This window comes from Capra hircus, chromosome 14 (assembly GCF_001704415.2).
Source record: "Capra hircus breed San Clemente chromosome 14, ASM170441v1, whole genome shotgun sequence".
In the NCBI taxonomy this organism is placed as follows: domain Eukaryota; kingdom Metazoa; phylum Chordata; class Mammalia; order Artiodactyla; family Bovidae; genus Capra; species Capra hircus.
The window spans coordinates 36,202,624-36,227,027 of record NC_030821.1 but is presented as its reverse complement, the minus strand read 5'-3'; the positions used below and the strand labels follow the sequence as shown (position 1 = coordinate 36,227,027).

Below are 24,404 nucleotides of genomic sequence, written 5' to 3'. Positions count from 1 at the left end.
AGTGACTTAGCACACATGCAGGCACTCATGAGCCCCACCCATCCGAAGACCCATCCCATTCTGATATCAACCTTAGGCACAAGGTTCAACATCTTATCTAAATCAGGTGTAGCTGAAACCTTCACCTGTTCTAGAATAGCATATTACTGTTGCTTTTATCTCATATTGAAGCTAGTAAATGATTTTCATTGAAGTAAAATGTCAGCGTCACCATTTCAAGACTTGTTTAACATTCTTGTCTATTTTGTGTAAGTCACTTGAGTTAAAATAATATGTCATAGTACCCTGATCAGGATCCAGTGGAGTGGAAAATGCTGCTACCTCCCCAAGCCTATGGAATTCCCACTTTTCTGCTGTGAGTACTTTAAATACACAATAACCTTCCAAATAATGGAGCCTTATTTTTTAGGTTAAAAAATTATGAATATGTAGTCTTTTTCTTTGTTGTTGTTGTTTAGTCACTAAGTCATATCTGACTCTTTGTAACCCCATGAACTGTAGCCCACTAGGCTCCTCTGTCCACGGGATTTTCAGCAACAGCACTGGAGTGGGTTGCCATTTCCTTCTCCAGAGGATCTCCCCAGCCCAAGAATCGAGCCCACCTGCTTGGCAGGTGGGTTCTTTATTATTGAGCCACCTGAGAAGCCCCCACACCCTAGTGAGTCACCTGGAACACCCCCTAGGGTACAGACATACTGTAGTGAAAGCAGTTCACTTTATCAGAGGACATTCAGTGAACAGAAGGTGCATTAATAAAAGAAAAAGTCTGTCACAAAGTAGGGATGGACACAAAGTTGAAAGAACATAAAATTGCTGTATCTGCGACAGAAAGTAAATTGCAGAAATCTCTGTTTTTTCCAACAGCTCATTACCTCAGTGATGTAGTCAAAACATTATGGAAGATTGGAACTTATTTTTCTATAAAATGCATACCCAGTGGAGACTGATTTGAAAAATTAACACTCTGTATCAGTGGAGATTAACAATTTTTCCTCCTTTCTGCACGCTTCGCATTTGTAACTTCTTGGTGTCTTGGGTTTTATGTTTCATAGTAGCCTCATAAATCATTTAATTCTCTTGAACAATTAACTGAGCTAAGTTGGCAATGTTAATATCTTTTTTGTTCTTTTTGAGAATGAAGGCATACTGAGTTGAAATTTCTCACTTAATGCCACCTAGAACATCAGTAACCGTGCTGGGATTAAATTTTTTAAATTCTTACTCATGGGCTTTACCTGTGTTGCTTTGAGCCACTATGGCCTTTTGATCTTTGCTTGGAATAAAAGAATTCTTGATGATTAAGTAAGTGGACTTTCTTTTAAGTCAGCAAATAATGAGGCTTTCCAAACTAAAGGCAGTAAGCATAGAAAATCCAATAAGAATACTACTTTATAAAATAGAGTTGCTACAAAGCAGCCTATTAAGCTGGAAAAAAAAAAAAAAAAGACAGTTGATGACTGCGATTCTTCAAGAATCCTTTTTTAGGAAGGTGGAAGGTAAAAATCTGACTGTCCTGTCTACCTCCAACCCAAAGCAGAGTCTGTTGGTTGATTTTAGAGTAGAAAAACTGGAGGAGTTCTCTTCTGTCAACCCCCAGATATTACAAAGCAGAGCCCTTCTAAAGTGATGGTAGGTAGTGGCTGATAGGGAAATTTAGGATACTGACAAACTTGGAATAGAAGTGGTATGTATTCACATGACTCTTGAGCAGGTCTGAGGATCCAGGTGAGGATGGAAACCGCGACTTGGCTTGTGGTGGCTGTGGTCCACACTGGTGCTGCTGCTGCTGCTGCTAAGTCGCTTCAGTCTTGTCCGACTCTGTGCGACCCCATAGACGGCAGCCCACCGGGCTTGCCCATCCCTGGGATTCTCCAGCAAGAGCACTGGAGTGGGTTGCCTTTTCCTTCTCCAATGCATGAAAGTGAAAAGTGAAAGTGAAGTCGCTCAGTCATGTCCGACTCTTAGCAACCCCATGGACTGCAGCCTACCTGGCTCCTCTGTCCATGGGATTTTCCAGGCAAGAGTACTAGAGTGGGTTGCCATTGCCTTCTCTGCCACACTGGCACAACTTCTCCAAAGTAATGTGTAGGTTAATAAGACAGATGGTTTATGTGGTCTTTGATTGATGCTTAGTTGGTCTATGATGAATTTGAGGATATTGTCAATGGAGTCTGTATGCAACTGACTATAGAACTGGAATAAGAAAGTGAACTCACATAGGAATTTATAGATGTGGGGAAAAGAGTAGAAGGCTTTTGAATGTGCATAAGGCTGAAGGATCGGAGAAGGCAATGGCAACCCACTCCATTACTCTTGCCTGGAAAATCCCAGGGATGGGGAAGCCTGGTGGCAGCCATCTATGGGGTCGCACAGAGTCAGACACAGCTGAAGCAACTTAGCAGCAGCAGCAGCAGCAGCAAGGCTGAAGGATAGAATAGCCAGAGGGAGAGGACAGCTGGGCAGAGAGGAGGTTGGTGATGAAGGTTGAACTTGAAGAGCGTGAATAATTCACAGTGATACCAAAGTCCAGAGAGTGGCTCTAATGGTGAGTGTCTGAAGTAGGATAATAGTAGGTAGTAGATTCAGTTGTATGGTAGAGAGTAGGATTTGATGGAAAAATTAGTCTGAAATCCATGTGCCATGTTCCTCAAGGGATGTGGATGATTGAGAAGATGAATGACGACAAGAGAAGTAAAGAGGAAACTGGAGGAGGGTGTAGACACCAAAGCAAAAGGATCTTTTATGAGAGTGGAGTAATAATCAGTGAAGAACTAAAGAGCTTCTTGATGAAAGTGAAAGAGGAGAGTGAAAAAGCTGGCTTAAAACGCAGCATTCAAAAAACTAAGATCATGGCATCCGGTCCCATCACTTCATGGTAAATAGAAGGAACAAGAATGGAAACAGTGAGAGACTTTTGAGGCATGGGGGCTCCAAAATTGCTGCAGGTGGTGACTGCAGCAATGAAATTAAAAGACGCTTGTTCCTTTTTGTTTCTTTTGGAAGAAAAGCTATGACCAACCTAGACAGCGTATTAAAAAGCAGAGACATTGCTTTGCCAACAGAGGTCCATCTAGTCAAAGTTATGGTTTTTCCAGTACTCATCTATGGATGTGAGAGTTGGACCATAAAGAAGGCTGATCACAGAAGAACTGATGCTTTTGAACCTGTGGTGTTGGAGAAGACTCTTGAGAGTCCCCTGGACTGCAAGGAGATCAAACTGTTCAATCCTAAAGGAAATTAGTCCTTTATATTCATTCAAAGGACTGCTGCTGAAGCTGAAACTCCAATACTTTGACCACCTGATGCAAAGAATTGACTCATTGGAAAAGACCCTGATGCTAGGAAAGATTGAGGGCAGGAGGAGAAGGGAACGGCAGAGGATGAGATGTTTGGGTGGCTCAGTGGACATGAGTTTGAGCAAGCTCTGGGAGTTGGTAATGGACAGGGAAGCCTGGCATGCTGCAGTCCATGCATGGGGTCACAAACAGTCAGACATGACTGAGCAACTGAACTGAAATGAGAGTAATAATCTGGAGGCAGCGATAGAAAAGTCTTGCCAGCAATCACTCAGACCCACCTCACTGCCTGTCCCTCCAGTGGCATTTGTCAGTGAGGCAGGGAGGAAATTCCTAGTTGATTATTTTAAAAATTAGAGAATTTTAAAAATAAAGTTGTGGTTTTTGTTCATACATTGTCCTTCCTAGTGTAATGAATGCAAAAATACAGGGCTGACCTCCCTCTTCTCCCTTCAACATTTTCCCCTCTGAGTTTATTTTATCATTTTGTGATTTATTTTCCTTGAGGAATGCACAGTGTTTATTTTAACCTAATTGCCTTGTAAGAAATATTGGAGCCAGGCATTTCACGGAAGGCCTTGTATATTTTTCTTCTTTAAGACTCTTTTCTCGTCAGAGGGAAATACTTAAATCTGGTTTAATCCAGCTTTATATAACCTAGTTAAACCAACATTCTCCAGCCTCCTGAAATCACTGAACCTTGTAGTATTTACCCATGGAAAACATATTTTGTGACGGACCATATAGCCAAGACCAAAAAGAAGCCAGCAGGACTTATCTTTTTGCACATGTGATTTCCATCGATTGTTAATATTTATTAACAGGAAATATTTACTCCATCTAGCTTTCTTTATAGTCTGGAACATGCTGGCTGAGAAAGAATGTAATAAAATCTGTGAAGTCATTAGTGACAAAGACCAAAGGGCTTTCAGAATTGTTTTCCAGATTTTCTAATTCTGAGGCAAAGTGGTATATCTTTTTCTCCCTACCTCCCAGCTGCTACTCTTTCTTTTCTCTCTTTCTCTTTCTTTCTTGCTGTTTTTCTGGTGTAACTTACATATAGTCAGCACACAAATCTTAAATGTACAGCTCAATACATTTTTACATAGATGCATATATACTCCCATAAACCTCACTCATCTTAGATTGTTTCTGTCATCCCAGCAGTGTCCCTCTGCTGCCTCCTAGCTATCTTCAGAGTGAACCATTGTTCTGGCCTCTACCGTCATACATTAGATTTATTAATTCTTAAAATTCTCTGTGTCTGGCTTTTTTCACTTAATATTTTCTCTGTGCGGTTCTTCCGTGTTGCTGAGTGTAACTGTAATCTGTTGTTCACTGCTGTGTACGCTCAGTCACTCAGTCATCTCCAACTCTTTTGCAATCCCGTGGACTGTAGCCCACCAGTCTCCTCATGGGATTCTCCAGGCAAGAATACTGAAGCGGGTTGCCATTTACCTCTCCAGGGGATCTTCCCAACCTAGGGATCAAACCTCACCTGCCACTTCTGCAAAGCAGGTGGATTCTTTCCTGCTGAGGCACCAGGCATGATATTTAATTGTATGAATATCTCCTAATTTCTCTGTTTCATTGCTTAGGGACATTGGATAATTTCCAATTTGGGGCTATTTTGAATAAAGCTTCTAAGAATATTCTTGTACACGTATTTTGATAGAAAGAATCACTCATTTCCATACCAAGAAATGGAATTCCTGGGTCTTTGAGCCTGAATAGATACTCCAAAGTTTTCAAAAGTGATCATTCTAAAAACAAACAAACAAACAAACCAAAAAAAAGTGGTCATTCTACTTTACACTTTGACAAGCGTTTCATGATAAGTCAGGTTTTTCCACATCCTTGTCAACACTTGTAGTTGTCAGTGCTTTCAATTTTAGCCATCGTAGGAGAGCTGTTCAGTTCAGTTCAGTCGCTCAGTCATGTCCAACTCTTTGCGACTCCGTGAATCGCAGCACACCAGGCCTCCCTGTCCATTACCAATTCCTGGAGTTCACTCAGACTCACATCCATCGAGTCAGTGATGCCATCCAGCCATCTCATCCTCTGTCGTCCCCTTCTCCTCCTGCCCCCAATCCCTCCCAGCATCAGAGTCTTTTGCAATGAGTCAACTCTTCGCATGAGGTGGCCAAAGTACTGGAGTTTCAGCTTTAGCATCATTCCTTCCAAAGAACTCCCAGGGCTGATAAGAAAAGCTTATTCTTAATCTAAAACCAGGACGATTTTAAGATGAATGAATAAAAGCATAGGTTCAAGCAGAAGGCCATTAATCTTCCAGAGCTTATTGGAGTGCCACAGTCAGAGATTTGTTGAGCTGATGTTTCTCTAAATATAACCTGCAAATCACCTACCTCAACTTTATTCAGGATGATACTCCTGGCTTCAACCCTGATCCACTGAATCAGAATTCCTGTCCTCGAACTGTGTACCAAATGTGTACCAAACTCACTTAGTAACTTCTATAGATGTTACAGATTGTATGTAAACCACTGCATACAGATTAGAATGACAGAGATCTCAAATGGTAATGTAGAAATTGGGTTAAATCTATGTTGACTGTATTGCAAGGCAAGCAGTTGAGGTACCCAAAAATCAGGACAGCCTCAGGAAATCACAGTCACCACTGATATTAGATGATCACTCATATCAGATGATCATGTATGGGTAATTTGAATTCCAGAGGGAAAAGAGAATGAGGTCAAGGAAATATTTGAATTTTCTTTGGGAGACGGAGAATTATCAAGAGTTAGTGCAGGCATCAAACCATACATCCAAGGAACTCAGAGAACGCAAAACAGGACAAGTACCAAAATTCAATCAATCAGACAAAACACACCATGCCAAGGCCTATCATATTGCTGAAGACCAAATGCAATATATTATCTCTATTCAAAATGCATGTAAACATTTTTGTCATTGATTATCCCATGGCTTTTTTAATTCAAGTTATAAGCTTTTGTAAGAGGATGGTGCTGTTGTTGGCTTACCAGTTCAGAGCATCCCTGCTCCTCTGATTTACTTCCACACTTTATTATATTACGTCATGAGAGGCATGTCAGTGCCAGTATTTGAAGTTGACCCATTAAGGTCACACCCTCCAAATATTCACAACTCATTTTTATAAACTACTTTTGTTGTTGTTTTTAATTTACTAATGGCAGCTCTTACAAGAGCTTGCATGGCAGGTATTTAGTATATGTGTATATCATCTCACTTAATTCTCAATTCTCAGGACAACTTTATTCAGTTCAGTTCAGTTCAGTTGCTCAGTTGTGTCCAACTCTTTGCGACCCCATGAATCGCAGCACGCCAGGCCTCTTTGTCCATCATCACTCCCGAAGTTCACTCAAACTTACATCCATCGAGTTGGTGATGCCATCCAGCTGTCTCATCCTCTGCCGTCCCCTTCTCCTCCTGCCCCCAATCCTCCCAGCCTCAGAGTCTTTTCCAATGAGTCAGCTCTTGGCATGAGGTGGCCAAAGTACTGGAGTTTCAGCTTTAGCATCATTCTGTCCAAAGACAAATTTATTAAATAACTATTATTATCCTTTTTAAAAAACACATGTAGAAACTGAGGATAAAAGGACTTAAAATGTTGTTCAAATTGATCAAGCAGATAAGTGAAACAACTAGAATTTAAACCCAGGCGATCTGACTCCAGAACTCCTACTCTTTCTCTTTCCATGTTTATTCAGTTATAATTGGCAAATAAAAGTTATACATATTTAAGGTGCTTGACTTGATGTCTTGATATATCTATATGAGTGGAAACAACTACACTTAACCATTCTGCTATACACATCTTAATTAGAAAACAAAGAAACCGCACCTCATTACTGCACACATACACGTAAGAGCATGTGTATATGTAGCATGAATGTACAGCAGACTTTATTCCCTGTTGTTACTAAGAGTTGAGAGCCCAATTTGCTCAACAGGTTAGGACCTATTTTGTCTCTTTACCCTTGTTTTCATTTGCCCTGTTGCAACAGCAGACTGGTTGAAATGAACAAATCCTTTTGAACTCTAGAGTTGTGTTACAGGAGTTGGCAGGCTGGCGCGGAGATGCGGTGTTTCCTACATGGCAGATGCTGGTCTCGTCTCTCCAATGTGTGGAGAGATGCAATAAATCAGGAAAGAGGCTGTGTACCCAATTCCGAGTGCAGGGTGTATGGGCGGACTCTCAACAGGGATTCTGATAAATTTTAGAGATTGCTCACCAGCAAGTTCTTTTTACCCCATTTCACTGTTTTCTTGCAGGCTTCTTCTTTTTAAATGACTTGTAGCAACTAGTTCCTACTATCAGTTTTTTTTTGTTTGTTTTTTAAGCAGAGGACAACAGTGAAAGACAGACAAGACCAGGCCTTACAAAAAATGTGTCTTTTCAATGGTCATATGGTAAAATCTAAAGATGCTTAAATTTTTTAGATAATTTTTAGATAATTCTGCTCTGATTATTTGGGTAAATGCTAGCATCTGCTCCTTATTGTTTATGCTTTGTCAGCCCAGGACACCTACTTTCAAATCTCCTCTCTCCCCAATGCACATATATTCAGAAGAATGTTTACTGTGAGCCATTGCTCTTTACTAGAAGGAAAACAGAACAGGAGATTTCTAAGGATTAGGTTACATTCCATAGATGAAAGGTTGGGGTTTTACACACAATAATATCCTTCATCCTTTGACCCCTCTGGCTCTTCTGGCTTTAACAGTTCCCTTATGAGCCAACCCCTGGACACCGTCAGCACGGAAACCACACAGAACTCACATCTCTATCTAGAAAACTTTCAAATAAAGTGTTATCTGCTTGATGTTTCACTGTCATTTCTCCATTTGCCTCTCCTCTGCATCTTACATGTTTCTCTCTGATATTTTGATCTATAAGGACTTGCCTTTGATTAAGGGCCCTGCTCTTTAAATGTTCTTTCTCAGTTTCTCCACTTTATCAAAAGATTGGAGGCACCTCTGGTGACCCAACATCCCTGACATATTAAATCTGGGTGTCAATTGCAAGCTTTGATTTGACAAGTCTCTTCCATTTCTTAATTTCAATGACTTTGTAATACTGAATTATTTCTTTTTGTAGGCATCTGATTTTCTTCTCCTCAAACTTCCCTGTGTTGCGTAGGTTTTTCACAATTAAAGCCACTGGATTGTTTAGAATCTAATCGTGGACACATGTGCCTTTTTTCTTCTGAAAAGACAAGGATATGGAGCTTCATAAATCAGAATATTGGGCTTAAAATATCATTTATAAGGAATAAATACAGGAAATGTAAATCATGCTTACGAAAGGCTTACTTTCATCTTACAAGCTGGATTGAAAAATCATGTGGCTACATTCGTAAGTGATGAAAAGACGTTCTGAAAATCAAATCTCAAGGTTAAATCTGAAGGCACATTTAGCGGCTATTTGAGCATTCCCCGTGTCCCCAAAAGGTGTGTGTGTGGGTATGATCCTATCGATGAATCTCATGGCTTAGTTCATTTAAAAGGTGAATTCTCATCAGGGCTGACTTCTGTGTCCTTATGATTTTTTAACATTTCGGTAATTTAAAGAGAGCCTACAGCTGTAATAATCTGATCCAAAAAATATACAGGACTCTAAATAAAGGAAGCCTAGAAGACTATTGTTTTACTATCAAAAAAAAAAAAAATCTGAAAGAACTGTTACAGATTCAACTTTCAACTGTGTCCAGACTTCTTAGCACTGTATGATTAAGGAAGAAATCTAGGGATAGTCACTGCAGACATTTGTGTTCTTTATGTTAGAAGCAAGATGTGAAAATGGTCCAAATGGCTAGCATTGGGACGACATGGCAAGGAAGATATAGCCCAAACCAATAGAAATTTGATGCTAGAGTAGAGATATATGGTTTTAGGACTGTCGATTCTATAAAGTCCTATCTAAGGATAGAATCATCTAAATCATCAGTTTAGACACATTTTGGAGCTATTCTTCACTGTAATAGTGAGGTTGTAACATTTGACATCTTTATGTAGAAGACTTAATTTAACCAATATAGTTTTTGTTGACTCCAAGCTGTTGATGTTATGATAGCAGTGGATTTATCAGGTATAAGATGTTTCTTCAGTCTCAGTTCTGTTTTTATGGGCTGATCAGTATTCAGCTCTTCCTTTGACAGAAGCTGTCTCCTGGCTTTTGAGGGTGTGTGTTCTCATGGCCACAACGTGGTGGAGTGTGTGTGTTGATTTACAGATTTTTGTAGCTGAAAGCATGTATTCTGCAATGCTCCATTAGTCTGCATACAAAGGGAAACATTTCACTTGTGAAAAGCAAGCTCACTTAAGTTGCTGAGAAGATGTAGCTTCCGCTAGAGGCAAAGGACAATGATACATTTCCCCCATGGCTTTATTGTTTGTGAATTTGATTTGTGTATCTGGTGTCTTGTGATTTAAGGAAACCCAGTATACAACATCTAAATTTGTAAAATAAGGGATCCTTGAGTCTCTGTCTGTTCTTGTTTTTCTCTTGTTAAAGTCACAGCTTTTTACAATAAATTTGCCCAAATCAATGTTCAGTGTGGTATAGGGACTAAAAGCATAGGCTTGACGCTTCCCTGGTGGTCCAGCGGCTAAGAGTCCTCACTCCCATGAAGAGGGACCAGGTTTGATCCCTGGTCAGGGAACTAGATCCCACTTGCTGCAACTCAAGAAACTATAGCAACTAAAACCCAGCTCAGCCAGTTTAATTAATTAGTTTTTTTGAAGTCTCATAGTGCCAGATTTGACCCAAAACATCAGTTCTTCTTGCCAGGAGGTCTTTGTCATAATCTTTAACATCTCTGGGCTAAATTTTCTCATCTGAAAAATAAGAGAAGTAATTATGCTTGTATATAAGACTCAAATGAAATAATTCACATCAAGCACATAACAGATAGATTATACATAGATATTTATGTGTGTATGAAAATATATGTATGTATATGCATATATGCATATGTACTTAGGATTTACATAGTGATCAAATACAGAGTGTGCTATTATTACATAGTGCCCACAGTGTTTTATGGAAAAGGAGACACTTATAAAATCAATAGATAATGTACACACACAATTTTTAGCAGCAGATTTATCTTACTAATTATGTATTGCAGAGGCCACTATTCCTTTTGATCCCCTGCACACACACTTACTTACAATGGAGATGGGTGACCTCAGGGCATCCTGGCTGGGGCAGTGAAGCACCTGGGCTGGTTTAAACTCAGGCAACATGTCAAGTTTGTTTTGTCAGAGACTCTATCAGGCACCACTTTGCCTACTGAGTCCGTGTCAGAGCTTAGGGCTTCCCCAGAAAGCAGGCTTAGAGAAGGAGATCTGAGTGTTGGGAGTTTATTGGGTGGTGTCCTACTTCCCACCTGCTAGGAAAGCAAAAGATGCAGGATTCAGGCTGCGATTCAGTCATCACAAGACCTCAACCAGCTTTGGAGCAGGGATTGACCTTTGGAATTAATCCAGACCAGGGCAGCGGTAGCTGGGGGCTGGACCTTTACACCTGTGCCTTCTTGTTCCCACCCGCCCACCAGTCGCCGCTTCTGGCCTGCTCTCAGAAACAGGGTCATGACCTTGGGCAGCGTGACTCTTTTCAGCCCAGGACATCACCCAGAAGGGCTTCAAGCAACAGTCACTCCCACCTGGGGAGTTCTTCAGTATCTAAGTGACACGGCATGGAGTCTCCCATCCGTTAGAACCGATCATTGTCAGAAATTGATTTGACCTGAGTTATCTGGTCTCGGCTTTTCTCTTGTTTTTCTTCCTCTGTTCTTTCCTTTTCTCCCACCCTTCCATCAACCACTAATTGATGCCCTGCTATGTAGCAAGTATACTCTAATGAGGTCTGGAAATTCAAATATTTTTTAAAAGAGATTCTCTTCCTATTCCAAGGCTTCGTTCAAATAAAGAGACAAACCAGGCGGCAAAATGGGCAGTGATGATGACCTGTGGAATTGGAAAAATAATCATTCAACATTCTGCTGTCTCTTGCCCTCCATGTGATTATGTCACTAAAATTCTCAAGCCCTGTTTTCCTCATTTTTAAAATAGGGATAGCAATTAAACCTATCCAGAGGACTGTCCCAAAGAATAAATTAAAGAATGAGAAATTATTAACATTTATACCCAGCCCATAATTGTCCACTTGATTTTATTGGTAATGTTTTTATTGTTGGTAAAAATGACTATGTCAGAGGTTCACTGACCCATTTCCATGTAACTCCTTCACCTTTATCTGGGGTCAAACAAAAGATACCTCACCTAGGCGAGGAGCTCCGTGGTTGAATGACCTGGTGTCTTGGACTCCACCCTTCCATACATTCTGTATGTGAGGGATTCCATGTCTTAAGAACCTTCCATTACAAAATATGCAGTTACTACACCTGGTTGGGCTCCTCAGTGTCCATCACAAATGTCTTGTCTCTTTCTTAAACCACATTCCTTCTGATATCTTGTTCTCCCAGATTTTGTTTTCCCTGTCTCTAAGCACTCATTTAGCAGTGTGTCCCTGTTGGCCTGTTTTACTGATCTACCCACTTAATGCTAGAGGTCCTCAAAGGACGAGCCTTAGCGCTTCTCCTCTGTTAATCTCCCTTTCTCTTTGATGATAGGTTTATATGTCATCTCTATGATCTTGGCTCCCAAGCTAAACTCCAGACCTGACTGCTCTTTGCAGCTCCAGCTTGTACACTTCCACACCCACTTTACTGGTAAATATCTCATAGGCATAGGCAGTTCAGATTTATTCCACATCCTAACCAGAAGTATTAATTTCTCTCTTCTGACTTCTTAACTCAGTATTCTCCATGTCAGTAATTACCCTTTCTTTTATTTTATTAACCAATTTATTTATTTTATTGACCCATCCAGAAACCCGAGATGATCCTTGGCATCTGTTTCTCTCTTGCCTCAAATACCTAATCCATCACCAAATCCTTTTGATTCTACATTCCAAATATCTCCTCTCTCTGCATCTCCATAATCACCTTCTAGTAGAAGCCACCATCATCTATGGACTCAACTAGAGCTCTAGTCCCCCAGCTAGCTTCTCTACCTCCAGATGTCACCTTGACCTTCAACTGGGACATTTTTTTAATAGCCAAACAGTGAGTTTTTAAATACAAATAGCATCCTATCACTGCCCTGCTTAAAACTGTATTTTGATTTCCTATCACACTTAGAATAAGTAATGGGATCCTTCTTTTGCCTCCAAGACCAAGAATGATCTTAACTTTGTCTGTCCTCATCTCAGGCCATTGGTCTCCACCCTCCTCACAAGGCCACCTCCACTCTCTGGCCTTCTTGCCTTTACTGAAAGTAATAGTCTGTGGAGAATATTTGCATATATTTTTTCTTCTGCCTTCAACCTCTTTCTCTGTACTCTTCACCAGTCTTTCTCATCCTTCAGATCTTAGTGTTCCTCCCTCGCTAAATTTCAGCTCTGTGGGTACAGAAACCACTGTATTCACCGCTTGTGCCCAGCATCTAGCCTCATGGCTGCGTTAGATTATTGTTTATTAGCTGAAGGCATGACCTTTCTAGACACAGTGTGAATTTGAATCAGATGTTTTGGCTCTAATCTCTGCTCTGCTAGTATTAGGCATGTGACTTTGGGCAGGTCTCTTCACTTTTCTGGGCCTCGTTTTTTGTTTCTTCTAACCTTCAAAAATGGGGATGATACCATCTCTTTTCCTTTTCTTACAGGGCCATTAATCCATCAAAACTTTATTGAACACCTATCAAGTGCTGAGCACTGGAGCTGCTCAGTTAAATGAAACTCACATTCTCTTTATAAAGAGTGCAGAATTTGGAAGTGAAGACAGGCATGTGAACAAATGCATGATAATACTATAATATAATAAGTGTAATGGTAGAAACAAGGCATTCCTTTATGAAATCTCTGTTGTAATAATGAAGAAGTATACTGAGTCCAGTACCATGCAGTGAGTGCAGCGCGTGTGCACTCAGTCATGCCCAACGCTGTGAGACCCCATGGACTGTAGCCCGCCAGGCTCCTCTGTCCATGGGATTCTCCAGGCAAGAATACTGGAGTGGGTTGCCATGCCTTCCTCCAGGGGATCTTCCTGACCTAGCTATCGAACCTGTGTCTCTTGCATTGGCAAGTGGATTCTTTACCACTGGCACCACCTGGATTTTCTACCTAATTTAACTTTCACCTAGAAAGCTCAAAGTTGAAAAAGTCAATATTCCCACTTTACAGATGAGGAAACTGTGACATAGTCACCTTAAGTAAGCTCCATTTCATAGGACTAGTGGGTAGAAGGGCAGAGATTCTAACCCAAGCTTTCTACTCAAGTTCAGGTTGCTTTCCTCCCCCCCAAAAATGAAAATACAACATTAAACTAAGTCATTCCCTTATTGCTAAAAGAATGAGTTAACTAAGGTTTAAATAAAGTATTTTATTGCCAAATATAAGTCAGAACAAAAAATTTTACCAAAGAATCTCACTTTTTCCTTCAGTTTTTTTCCTAGTTTTCGGAGTCTATTTTTATTATCATTTACAATCTCTTTGATTGGTTATAGCATGTCTTTATTTGTACGCACAGTAAGCAAAGTGTTTTCTACGACAGTGATTTGAAACTTTTTGAGATCAGATGCCTTGTATGTGGCATTTTGGTCCCAAAACACTGGCCCTCATATGAGGCTATTGTATAAAACCCAAGTGGGCATTGCTTTGCTTTCTTTCCAAATAATTCTTGAAATGTCTCATTACAACATTTAAAGTTCTTTAAAGGGGGCTCAATTTGAGATTAAATATATGAGGTACACATCCTGTAATAATGGAATTATAAGAAAGGAAAATAAGGACAGCTAAGTGACTTGAGCCATCAAGCTCAAGTGGCTGAGAGTAACAGTGAGTGAAGGAGTGTACAGTGCAGGTATTGATGTAATAATTGGCTGTACTGTGTAAGTTGGTTGTATGGTACATTTCACCTGAGCAGAGGGGCTCATCAGAGACTCACCTATAGCAAATCCTTAGTCTTAGGACTGGTTGTCATCATCATCCATGGCTAATTTGCATTGAAAGCTCATTGGGGGACTTCCCTAGTGATCCAGTGGCTAAGCTTCTGCACTCCCAATGCAGGGGGCCCAGGTTTAATCCCTGGTCAGGAAACTAGATCCCACATGCGGCAGAAGATCCTGAGTGCTACAACTGAGATCCAGCACAGTCAAATAAATAAAAATATTTCTTTTAAAAAAAGAAAGATTATTATGTACCAGGCACAGTGCTTTCTTTATATCATCTCATTTAATCTTCATAAATATTTCTATAACAGAGGTGCTGTTATCCCACCCATTAGGAAGGTGGGTAAATGAAGTCTTAAATCAGATTAAGTAACTTGCTTAAGGTAGCATGGCATGTTATTGGTGGAGATCTGTTTTGCACCCAAGCATCTGACTCCACAGACATGCCCTTGACCGTCATAAAGCCATTGGTCCCTGCTGTCTGAATCATCCAGCTCCCCCTTCCCCTGTGCTGCCAGTCTTCAGGAGTGATCTCACTCATCCTAACACGAGCCCTCTCCCTTCTCTTCTCACTCTTTTCTTTCCACCTTCCTCCTGTCCAGCTTTGTAATCCTGCAGATGAGAGAAGGAAGAAAATAAAGCTATCATCCATCCATCCATGTTTCAAGTTCCGCAATCCTTAGCACCAACACTCGCCTGGACTACCGGGGGCTGTTGCAAGCCTGCAATTGCAAAGTCAGGGTGCTGGCACTGTAGACATGGGGAAGCAGCCAATTCAAATATACAGGAAATTGCAACATGGGACTGGTGGCCTTAGGGTCTGCCATGCCCTCCAACTTGAGTTTCCAATGACAAAGTTCATTTTGACTCTCTCCAAATACTATATCACTAGTTTATTAAACACTATTCTGAATGTTAGCAACAGAAAAATGACAAGATGTACCTGTGCTTTAAGTAGGGGAAAAGACATCTCTGTAACATCACCGGATGTTTTACCTGTAGATTCTCAGGGGAGTCTGGGAGAGGTTAAGACTTTAGCCAACCCTCAAAGCCCAACAGTCAAGAAGGGGATGGGGGGAGGGAAGACATGAGGAAACAGAACCTGTAGGGAGACAGAAATACAAGAAACGTTACAGAGAATCTGATTGTGCTGCTTATCTTATTCCAGTATAACTTTTAGTGGTATAATTTGTTGACATCAAATTTTGGACTTTAAGCTTGATGACCTTACTTTTACTCCCTCTTGGAGGACAGAAAGGAACACTATGTACATGTGCATTTTTTTATTGTCTCTTCAACATTGAAGCAATGCCAAACAGTATCAGTCAATTTTTATAGTCTTGCTTTCCTCAAATTTTCATCACTTATCAAACAGAGGAATCTGATTTCACTTTTGTAATTGTCTCAGTTAAACCTCACTTGAAATGTTGTGGTTAGGGGCTCTGAGGGCCATCAAGCCCCAATGCATGGAAATTTTTCCTGGTAGAACTGAACTGGAATCCTTGTTCTTCTAGTTGTATGCTTTGGCATTTAATCTCCATGAGCTTGTTTCTGCATCCTTAAAATGGAGAAAAGGAGGCTTCCCAGTGTGACTTATGGACTCCATGGGGCGATGGATGGGAATGTGCCTGACACATAGTAGGTGCTTTTTCAAAACAATGTTTTGTGTTGGTTTGCCTCCTTATCTGCCCAAGTCCTGTGGAACCTCCAAAGCTGAAGATGACTTTGTGTCTTGGATAAGCATTCTGAGAATCAATTAGTTGAAAGTGAACATCTACATTAGTGGTTCTCAATCAAGGACAGTTTTGCCCTCCAGCAGGCATTTGTCAAAAATCTGAAGACACTTTTGACCACCACAGGTGGGAATAGGTGCTGCTGGCCTCTAGGCTAAACTTCATGCAGTGCACGGGACAGCCCTACAACAGGGAATTTGTTGTTGATGTTGTTGCTCAGTTGTGTCCAACTATTTGCAGCTCCATGGACTGTATTCCACCAGGCTCTTCTGTCCATGGGATTTCCCAGGCAAGAACACTGGAGTGAGTTGCCATTTCCTTCTCCAGGGAATCTTCCCAACCCAGGAATCAAACCCATGTCTCCTGCGCTGCAGCCACATTCTTTACCACTGAGCCACTGGAAGTGCTGAGCCTCAAATGTCAATAGCTCCCAAATAGACAAGGTCAAGCAAATAAGATCCACTGTACTTGCTTGTCATATTAATGACTTTTGAAATTTGGGACCTACTAAGTCAAATTTTCTTTTCCCTTTTGCCCCAACATCCTGAGAAAGGATTCCCAGTGTCACCATCGGGAAGTCATTCTTTCAGGTGCTTCCATCATAGTTTCGGAGTGAACTACACCCTTCCCTCTAGGATCTTACATTTCTTTTGGTCTGTTTCCTAGAAATGGCAATGACAGTCTCTATTCTACTGACTTCACTGAGTGCTTAATCAGCACAGTATGGGGCAGAGGGTATCATTTCATCCCCAGATTTACAAGTGAAGAAACTGAGGCCTAGAAAGGTGAGTCATCACAATAGTAACCATGGAGCAAGTAACTGGTCAAGCCAACCCTAACTTTCAATTCCAGACCCAAGACCTCTTTCTTTTTCACCAAAGCTTTCCTAGTAGATTCATGGTTCTTGCTATAGGTTTTTATCACATAGTTGCTTTGTGTTAGGACTTGTGGCAGTCCAGTCAAGACTCCGCACTTCCAATGCGAGCGCCCAGGTTTGATCCCTTGGAGAAGGCAATGGCACCCCACTCCAGTACTCTTGCCTGGAAAATCCCATGGACGGAGGAGCCTGGTGGGCTGCAGTCCATGGGATCGCTTGGAGTTGGACACGACTGAGCCACTTCACTTTCACTTTTCACTTTCATGCATTGGAGAAGGAAATGGCAACCCACTCCAGTGTTCTTGCCTGGAGAATCCCAGGGACGGGGGAGCCTGGTGGGCTGCCATCTCTGGGGTCGCACAGGGTCAGACATGACTGAAGAGACTTAGTAGCAGCAGCAGCAGTAGCAGCAGCAGCAGCAGGGAACGAGATCCCCCATGCTGCAACTAATGCCTGGTGCAGCCAAAGAGATGTTAAAAAAAAAAAAAAAAAAAGCTTTGAAACTTTTTTTAACATTCCTTTGGCATTGGGTCACTGGTTGGGATGAACCTGTGCAGAGAGACCTGCAAGCCTAGCACCCACCTCTTCAGGCTCTGTACATGTCGGATTTATGGCCATGAGTGGAATACCACAGGGGAGGGGAGACTGTCAATATCTCACGTGCTTCCTGATAATTAATTTTGAAAGATGCCTAATGCACAGTGGGTTGCTCACCTAGTGACATTCGATTACCTGAGAATCCCCAAAGCAATGCATACAAACACTGACAAATAAAAGCAAATGCACCAACAGGTCTGGTCTACCTAGCCAAAGCAGAAAAAACCTTGCAGGCGATTTATGATATCATAAATCTTCAACCATAGTCTTGGATAAGTTGATACTATACTTCCTCACTTGAAAAATCTGCTCTCAGATACAAGGGAAGTAATTACTGAGTCTTCCCAGGGTCTAAAACAGAATCCCCAAACAAAATGTTTAAGGTTTCTTAAATTAATTTTTGGAGAGGATTTGGTAACTGTGTGTCCTGCCAACAACATACAAGGATTTAACCTTTAATTTACTGTTTGGAAGCTGTCTATGCCTTGTTAGAGAGCCGAAAAATAGTGCACAGGCCACATTTTCCCTCTGTTTGAAAAGCACTATAATTTCTTACATTTATATTAATATTTTGGCTGGGTATTAGCATTATTTTCATTTCCTCCTTTAAACATCATCGGCACCTGAATTTATTCAACCAAAAGCCTAGGTTATCTAAAACAGTCATCTTATCCTGGGATTAAACCACAAAGGAAAAGAATATATATAACTAAGTCACTTTGCTATATAGCAGAAACTGACAACAACGCTGTAAATCAATTGTACTTCAGTAAAAATAAATAAATAAATAAATTTTAAAAAATTAAAAGAGAAAACTCTTTTTTATCTAAGACTGTTTTAAAAAATCAACATACAGTCCCCATCAGTATGGTAAATTACTTACAGTGACCATAGTGCAAATGTCCAATAACCCTTCTCTTCCTCAACACAGGGAAGCGGTCTTTAATTTACTGCTAATCATTCCGAATGTAGCCAAGCAAGTGACTGGGCTTGGCAGTGGGCTGTGTTCTCAGGTAGAAATGGGAGGGGACTTACTGGTCTTGGAAGGTTTTGTGCCCCTTCTTGCCAGAAGTGAGGCAATGGGTTGGCTGACCTCAGAGTCCTGTTCACTCTGGTACTGATCGGGACCTGGGTTAGCGGTTACCTGAGAAGATAGGTTTGCACTACCCATTAGGTTATAAAAATACAAAGAGCCAGTTCAGACTAGTCGTCAGCCACCCTTGGTCTCGTTAGCTGATAATCTAGAATAGATCCCACAGAATGGAATCTCAAACCCTGGACTCAGTCGAAATCCTGAAGGCAAGGCTGCCTGAATACCTTTCCACTGCCAGTGGGTGGGATATGGGGACTGTTGCTTTTGCTCAGTTGCTCTCTCATGTCCGACTCTTTGCGACCCCATGAACTGCAACACGCCTGGCTTCCTGTCCTTCACCATCTCCTGGAGTTTGCTCAAAATCATGTCCGTTGAGTCAGTGATGCCATCCAACAATCTCATCCTCTGTCGTCCCCTTCCTCTCCTGCCTTCAATCTTTCCCAGAATCAGGGTCTTTTCCAAGGAGTCAGCTCTTTGCATCAGGTGGGCAAAGTTTCAGAGCTTTGGCTACAGCATCGGTCCTTTCAGTGAATTTCAGGGTTGATTTCTTTTAGGATTGACTGGTTTGATCTCCTTGCTGTCTAAGGGACCCTCAAGAATCTTTTTCAACACTATGTGAGGGAACAAAGGGTAAAAGTTAGCTATTGAAAGTGGCAATTTATGTGTCAGATATGACCCATCTACATGCTTTGTTTGGATTATAATATGAGGTGGGGCAAATTTTAAATTAGGAGTTTTCATGAAACTTCTGGATTTTCCATTCCTAACTTAAAAATAGAAGTAACAACACTCAGCCTGTATTCTAGCATAACAAAAATGTATCAGAATTGCACATTTTAGGGGGAAAAAGCCAGACTGACCTCCACTGTCATCCACCTAGTCCCAGTTGTCCCATAGAGGGTTCCTCTTCACACAGTTATGTTATCCTGACAACATTTGAGTCCATAACCTCTGGTGTAATTGGATAAGGAGGTGAACCCAGGTGCATCTAACATACAGACGTATGCAGTTGGTCTTAAGGTATATTCCACATAATTTGTAAGGTATCATAATTAAAATACCAAAATTTGCCAATAATTAACTTTTTGAAAATAAGTTACCATAGGTTCTGATTATTCTTCCTCACCTACCTCCTGATGGACTTTCTTGAAATGGTGATAAGCAGGCCAGGACGCAGGTCAACCGAGAATTGCAGATAAGCTTGACTCTGAAAGTCAAGATTCTCCTGAGTACATGCAGTACATGAGGTCAGCTTGCTCCCCACCCTCTCCCCCTCGATATTGACTTTTATCAAGGAGAAACCCAGGAATATCTGACTTCAGGCAGGGCTGTATTCAGGAAATCAAATAATGTTATCTTATCTACCTCCCTCTCGTTCTCTGCTCTCACCACCTCCCTTTCTTCTTCTCAGCTCTTCTCTCTCTGTTGGCTTAACTCTCCAGCATATTCTCTCCATATGGTGGTAGAGACAGCCGCTGACAGCAAGTCTAAGCTTATTTTGCCCCTTGGGACATAATCTAAGAAAGACAGAGAACATCCCTATTTAGAAATCATAATCATTCTAGTAAATGTTATTGGCCCTGTCTGGGTCACACACCCAGCATTAATTTAAGAAATTTGTTCAGTGCCTCCATCGAGCCAGGCTCTAGCTAGGTGATTTAAACTATCTTACATAACGGGAGGTGGGAAGGGATCAGAAAATAAAAGGTAAACATAAGAAAATGACGCAGTACTTGAAAAGTCCTGCAGGGACTTTTTAACTTGGTGAAAGCCCTCCCAGGGCTTCCCAGGAGGCACTAGTGGTAAAGAACCTGTCTGCCAAGGCAGCAGACAGAAGAGATGCGGGTTCAATCCCTGGCTCAGAAAAATCCCCTGGAGGAGGGCATAGGAACCCACTCCAGTATTCTTACCTGGAGAATCCCATGGACAGAGGAGCCTGGCAGGCTACTGTCCATAGGGTCACAAAGAGTCAGACACAACAGAAGGGACTTGGCATGCACACAAAAAGCCCGACCAGGTAAGGAGGAACAGCACTCCCCACCAAAAGCAAAAGATGAGATGTGTTCAATCCCTGGTACAGACATAGACCTATGAGGAAGAAGGGATGAAGCTGTTTCACGTCTCCCCTTGAAGACCCCTCGTTCCCCTGTCGTTCTCCACTGCAAGGTGAGTGGAAGGGTGATCTCAGCCTAGTGCATCGTGAGGTTATTCCCGTGTTCCTACTGCTTGCCTCAGGCGCAGTAATCACTTCCTGACCCTTGCCTTTCCTGCCTGAAAATTGGCAGAAGTGTCAGGCTATGTAAAGAGCTCCTGGGTGGCAGTTTACAGAGGTAGTTAAAGAGCACGGCCTCTACATATTCTTGTCTCCTAGATCTGCAGCTTAGTAAACATGTGACCTTTAGCTATGTTTAGTAGCTTTTAATTGATTATGGATAATAATAGTATCTTCAGAGAGTTGTTGAAAATGAGGTAATCCATGTAAAGCCCTTGGAACAGTGTTTAATGTTGCTATTACTGTGACGGGGAGTGGAAGGAACCAGGGGGAAGCATCCTCAGGGAGCCAGAGAACCATGGTACCCAGGTAGTACCCACATGGCATCGTCATGGTGGGTCCCGTTGGCAAAGGGCACGTGCTGGTATTTGTCATTTGATCCTCACAGTCACCTCCTGAAATAGGGTCATTTTTAGCCCTGTGGTAGAGCTGAGGTGATTAAGACTCACATGTACTTTCCGGAGCCTTTATCTGTACCATTTAGCTCATAATCCCACACTTTTGTGTTTATGCTTCTCTCCTTGTATCGTATCGTTATTCCAGAAATTGTGACTTTGGAGCCATGGTGAGACTGCAGAAACATGGGTTCAGGCTGTGGTCCCTGGTGGTCTGCCCAGCCCCCGTCACTCTGTTACTTTGGCCCATCCAGGACTGGGGTAGATCCAGGGGCATCCACCTTACGTGTCATTTTTACCAGCATCAGATTTGGAGCTAGCCCCATGCGCAAATGGCTGTTTGTTTGGGGAGCTGTTCAGTGACCTCTATTTCTGCAAGAAAAGAGGCCCCGTCGTTCATTCTGCAGGAAAAGTGGCATCCCCTGCTCACTTGTAGGTGCATCAAGACTTTCCAATAGGGTCGGAGCTGAAGCCGCATCCTCGGCCCGCTCCTGCTTACCTGAAATTCCCATCAGGCCTTGCAACATGCAGTCAGTCATCTTTGAAAGCTGTGCCAGGGCTTCTGCTATAGTTCCCTGAACAGAAGATAGGGGTCACCTAATCTAGACACCAGACCAGACACGTGTCTAGACACAAGTCTCCTCCCATTTCCTGTGTGGTTTTAGTCAAGTACATTCTCTGAGCCTCATTTCCTCATGGGAAGCACAATGAACCCTTTGCCATATTCAGAACTCTCAGAGATTCCTTCCAACTTAAAACAGACTGAATAATGGTCATTCAGAGACACAGGTCCTAAGCCCTGGAATCTGTGAATGTTACCTTATTAGGGAAAGGGACTGGGGAAGGCAGTGGCACCCCACTCCAGTACTCTTGCCTGGAAAATCCCATGGACGGAGGAGCCTGGTGGGCTGCAGTCCATGGGGTCGCTAAGAGTCAGACACGACTGAGCGCCTTCGCTTTCATTTTTCACTTTCATGCATTGGAGAAGGAAATGGCAACCCACTCCAGTGTTCTTGCCTGGAGAATCCCAGTGACAGGGGAGCCTGGTGGGCTGCCGTCTATGGGGTCGCACAGAGTCAGACACAACTGAAGCAACTTAGCAGCAGCAGCAGCAGGGAAAGGGACTCTTTGTAGATGGAATTATGTTAAGGGTCTTCCCAGGAAGAGGTTTTTCCAGGATTATTTAAATGGACCCTAAAGTAAATCACAGGCTTCCCTGATGGCTCAGACAGTAAAGAATCTGTCTTCAATGTGGGAGATCCAGGTTCGATCCCTGCGTCAGAGAAGGGAATGGCAACCCACTCCAGTATTCTTGCTGGAAAATGCCATGGACAGAGGAGCCTGGCAGGTTACAGTCCATGGGGTCGCAAACAGCTGGACATGACTGAGCGACTAATACACACACACAAAGCAGATCACAGGCCTCCTTATAAGAGAGGCAGGACGAGATTATACACACAGAAGAGGACAAGGTAATGTGAAGATAGAGGCAGAGATTAGAACAATGTGGCCACAAGCAAAGGGACCCTGACTGCCAGCAGAAGCTAGAAGCATCAAAGAAGGAATCCTCCCCTACAGCCTCCAGAGGGGGTTGTGGTCCTGCTAACATCTAGATTTCAGCCCAGTGACACCAAAGTTGAACTCTAGCTTCTAAACTATGAGGAGTGAATTTCTATTGTTTGGAACCCTTTATTTGTAATGTGTTAGGGCAACTATGGGAAACTAGGACACCACTCCCCAAGTCTATTGTCACTTTCCCATTCCTGCTCCCCATCTGCTCAGCAAAGCTTGCAGTCTCACTTGGTGCTTATTGAAAAGCAGAAAAAGGCATTTGTCTTTTGTGAAGCCTATAGGAGGGCTTCCCTGGTGGCTCAGATAGTAAAGAATCTACCTGCAATGCAGGAGACCCAGGTTCAATCCCTGGATCGGGAAGATTCCCTGGAGAAGGGAATGGCTACCCACTCCAGTATTCTTGCCTGGAGAACTCCATGGACAGAGGAGCCTGGTGGGCTATAGTCCATGGGGTCACAAAGAGTCAGACATGACTGAGCCACTAACACTTTCATGTTCAAGCTTGTAGGAAGGTGAAGTGGTCATTTATTCCCAAGTTCTCTACGCCTTTCAACTTGGCAGGTGTTTCTGTATTCGACCCCAATAAAAGGCCACCACCTCCCTCTATTACGTTCAATTTCTCATTGTTGATGTCCAACAATGACTCTTGCAGCAGAAAAGCCACTTAATTTAACAACCTTGAGATCATCAGTATGTGAGTAACGAAGACAACATGCATTTAGTGACTCTGAGGACATCGTTCGATAAATATATCTCGATCGTTACTGCGTACCAGCCCATGGCAACACTGAGGCACGTGTGATGTGGAGAGCCTGACAGGAAAGATTCTTATTCTTATGGAGCAGGCATTGTATTAGCCCACACACATTGCAGCTTCTGTGTAATGCTTAAGCTTCAGTTGGGGCAAAATTCTGATTTTCCAAGATTGCTAGCAGAGCATCAGATCCACGTTTCTGCTGGGTGAACTTCCTCTTGGAATATTCCCTGGCTGGAACTTCTGAAAGGGGTTCTAGGAAACAGTTTTAGCACCCAAAACCATTGTTAGGGTTCAGCAGTACAGACCTTGGCTCATAAGAGGTCCCTCTGATTTCTCTAAATTCCACTAGAATGTGCGTGAGCTTACCTGACCCCAACCACCTTAGAGCTTTGGGACTGAGGAGAGTATTGAATGAATGAAAACACTGTGGGTAGGAAAGAATATTTTAACTGTCCTCCTTTGTTTAATCCATACTTTTCATCACTTCTCTAAATCCCAAATGCTCTCAAAAAAAAAAAAATAAGAAGAATAAGAATAGCACTAATACTACCATGATTTCCTCCCTTTAGGACATCCTCTCTGGGGGCAGTGACTCAACTTCCTGCCCTAAATGGCGCCCCCAGCCATTGGTGACTCAGCTTGAAGCCTGAGTTTATCTCTGATGTCTGCTGTTCTTTCATACCCCACTTGTAGATATCCTAATTCAAAATTCTACTTTTTAAAGTTAATTTTTAAATCATTTTTAAAAGACTTTGTTGACTTTGTTACAATATTGTTTCTGTCTTACGTTTTGATT

At 42.1% G+C, this 24,404-nt stretch overlaps 1 protein-coding gene and 1 long non-coding RNA gene across 8 annotated transcripts in view; one reads left to right on the top strand and one right to left on the bottom strand.

Annotated features, from left to right (window-relative positions):
• SAMD12 (sterile alpha motif domain containing 12) overlaps positions 1–24,404 on the top strand; it is a 446,866-nt gene that overhangs the window by 221,422 nt on the left and 201,040 nt on the right. The gene's annotated exons all lie outside the window — the stretch shown is intronic.
• On the bottom strand, positions 8,989–18,490 carry LOC102182150. Of its 2 annotated transcripts, none has more exons than XR_001296523.2 (3): positions 18,403–18,490; positions 15,256–15,414; positions 8,989–10,136 (listed from the first exon to the last, which is right to left on the bottom strand). It is a non-coding gene; the product is annotated as an uncharacterized LOC102182150 (long non-coding RNA). The 2 variants fall into 2 exon arrangements; XR_001296522.2 differs by lacking the exon at positions 8,989–10,136 and adding an exon at positions 14,460–14,499.